Raw genomic sequence first — 3,485 nt, 5'->3', positions numbered from 1 at the left:
GTATCGACCCCTCTCCTCTACGCGGGCATACAAACCAAGTAGGAATCCATTCGCAAAATGGGAAATACTAACCTGGACTTGGCATGCAAAGGTGACCTCTCAGATCTGGCCTATCAGAAACTTGAAGACTCATAGAATGAGCTTGTTCATTACGTTACAAAGCACATATATTTATACAAAATTCCATACCATAGCGATTCACTTACTGCTATTTATTATCTATTTAAATCCGTCGACTATAGCCACTCTATGCCGACTAACATTGATGACTCATTGACTATCGTAGTCATATGGTCAGGCGTGATTAATGTTCTAACACCTCCCCTTAATCACGACGACCTAAACTTTAACTTGCCTGCTGGTCTAAGTCTTAGCTAGGCTTACAACAAAAGGGTCCATGCTTGTTCCTTTTCCTTCGCTGGTGCAGTTTCATCTTCACCTTTATTGTCATAAGATAGTGATTGAGTTTCTCCTTTCTTGATTGCAGGGTAACATTCTTTGTATTCAACATTGCTTCAGGTTCTTGGGACTTATACTTGTCCTTAATGTTTGCAATTTTTTCAAGTTTTGTTGCTTCTTTCTGATTGTCAATATCTGCACACTCAAAAACAATGTTAGATTCATAAAAAAAACCATATTGATTTTTGTCATCGTGCTCTTTGGAAAGAGCTTTTCTTCCTTCATTTTTCTTTGCTGACATAGTTGATTGATTCATGTCTTCAACCTCTTTCGTCAATTCTATTGCTACAAACATATTGTCCTGCATTTGATTTTTGTATGGAGGTAGGCAACTCTTCTCACCAAACAACATCCATGGTAGTATCCTCCACTGTCATAGAAATCATAGAAGTGGATCCAATCACATTACTAGCAATTGGGTTCAGGAAAGAGCAAGTTTTGCTTTCATGTGGAATGGACTTCAGCTCTGGATATTTATGGTCATCAATAAAATCATTTTGTTGATCTAATAATTCCCGTTGATCTAATAATTCCCGTGACTCAAAAATACTACCTAAATAAAAAATATTAACAGGGCCAAAAGACTCTCTAAAAATGCGTCATAAAAAAATCAATATCCAACATTATCTCACTCATTTCTCGACTTCCTAATACACGTAAGGGCTGCAACTCCACGCTCAGCACCTCAGCTGAGATCGATCCACTTTTACACCTATGCAAAGACAGTGGAGACCTCGTTCATAAGATTCTGGTGGACATGTACAAAAATTTGACAAATACTGCAAGTAGTGATAAATGCTACTATTTCACATTGTTTTATGCTGCTGGAGTGGTCAATGAATTTGAGTCCAAGAGCCCAAATACTGCTCAGTGTATTCTTAGCCTGCCCTTTGTCTAAACCTCGTCTCAGCGCTTAGTTTTAGCCTATGGAATTCTCGGTGCCATTTCAAACCTCCTGATCTACACTTTTGGGTTTCTCTACAGTTTGTGCATGAGGAGGAGGAATCGTAAGTCTTTGTACAGGGGATTGGAGACACAGAATGAAAAACTTTTGAAGTCTGCCATGAAACCCAACAATGAGGCAATGTGGTTCGACATTCAGGAGATCAAGATCATCACCGTTAATTTCAGTGACAGAAATATCATTGGCCAAGCGGGCTTTCGTATAGTTTATAAAGGAACGCTTGATGATGGCCAATGGATCGTTGTGAAGAGAATAAAAAATTCTAGTCCGAAAAGGGATTCTGAATTTCTGAATGAGGTGGAGATCATCAACAACACGAGGCAAATGAATCTGGTCATTTTGAGAGGCTTCTACGTGGGGAATGATGAAAGGGATGGGAATCAGCGGTTTCTAATATACGATTGCATGCCCAATGGGAATCTAGATGACCATATCTTTGGAGGAAAGTCCATGGCCCAACCTTTGAGCTGGCCGCAGTGTAAGAATATCATGATGGGGACTAACAAGGGGCTAGCGTATCTCCACGATGAAATTGAGCCTACGATTTATCACAGAGACATCAAGGTCACTAACATTCTATTAGATGACAATATGAATTCTTGTGTTGTCAATTTTGGTTTGGCGAGGATCATGACTAAATAAGATACATGAGAATCTTGTTTGACAACAAGGGTAGCAAGCATAGTTACACGTCCGAATCGGTGGAAAAAATACTGAAATTCGTGAGTTCGATTTGTATTTCGAATAGTTCGATAAAAATTCGATCTGGTTTATATTCGCTTTACCCTGTGAGAGTGTGCATTTCTAATCAGACTCATCCTATTATTTTTTGACTATTGTTTTTGCATATTAGTTGTACTTACTATTGAATCTCTGCATAATATGAGAGCGTGCATTCTTAATCAGATTATTCCTATTATATCTTGGAGTATTTTTTGCAGATTAGTATTACTTACTATTACTTGCTGGTTACATAAAATGCAAGCCTAATTTTTCTGATTAGATAAACAAAAAATCTCAAGTGTCTCCAATGATAAATGTAATTATTTTTAAACTGAAAATATAATTATTTTTAAACTGAAAATAGATGTTAATGGAGGCAAGAGAGCAGTAAAATAGAAATTAATGTAAAATGGAAACTGATGCCAATAAAGGAAACAAGATAAGAGGTAAAATGGAAACTAATGACAACCTGAAATTTTCAGATTTCAAAATTTTAATGTTTCCTTTAATGGTTTAAAAACCTGAGATAAGTAGAAAAGAAAATTTTGAAGTTGACTAAAAACTAATTGATTTTTTTATATATATTTATGTTAAGAATTGGTTTTTGGATATATATTTTTGTTAAAAGGAATTTAAAAAAAATAAGTTTTAAATATTTAATTTTTAAATATCTTAACTATAAAAAAGATTTTAAAATAAAATCAGAAACTAAATACGGATATATTTTTTAGATTTGTATATTATATTGATTAAATTTATTTAAATTTCAAAATAAATGGGAAGAAAATGAAAGAAAAGTATTTAAGTTATATATATATATATATGACGTGTGTATATATACATATATATATATATATAATGTATAGTGCCGAATTTTGTCCGAATTAAATTTTTTTCTTCTGAATTTTTATCGTATCGTATCGAACCAAGTACGCATGACTACTTCGCCATCGAATATGCTGTGTATGGCCAACTCACAAATAAAACTGATGTGCATAGCTATGGGGTTCTGTAGTTGGAGATCATGAGTGGCAGAAAAGATCTAGACACCACTACAAAGTCGGCCTCCCATTATCTCATTGCGAATTGGGCATGGGTGCTGGTGAAAGAAGGAAGGACTAGTGAAATAGTAGACGAAAACATTAGGCAAGACGGGGTGGAGAGATTGATGGAGAGATTTTTTTTGGTGGGTATTATGTGCGCCCACATCATGGTGGCATTCAGACCTGGAATGGTGGAGGTCGTGAAAATGCTGGAGGGAGAAGCGGAGCTCGCTGAAATTCCTGACAGACCTTTGCTAATGATGCATCATGTGATATCCTTCCTTGCAGGCAAATGA

General features: G+C 35.8%; 2 pseudogenes; both read left to right on the top strand.

Annotated features, from left to right (window-relative positions):
* Positions 1-1,450: 1,450 nt before the first annotated feature.
* LOC149265227 (putative receptor-like protein kinase At1g11050 pseudogene) lies at positions 1,451-2,065 on the top strand (annotated as a pseudogene).
* A 1,105-nt stretch (positions 2,066-3,170) lies between these two features.
* LOC149265226 (putative receptor-like protein kinase At1g11050 pseudogene) lies at positions 3,171-3,485 on the top strand (annotated as a pseudogene).

This window comes from Pinus tabuliformis, chromosome 6 (assembly GCF_031772625.1).
Source record: "Pinus tabuliformis cultivar Carrire ecotype Pingquan chromosome 6, CPIR1, whole genome shotgun sequence".
NCBI lineage: Eukaryota > Viridiplantae > Streptophyta > Pinopsida > Pinales > Pinaceae > Pinus > Pinus tabuliformis.
Note: the sequence above shows the minus strand (reverse complement) of the source record. Positions and strands in the feature narration are given on the sequence as shown.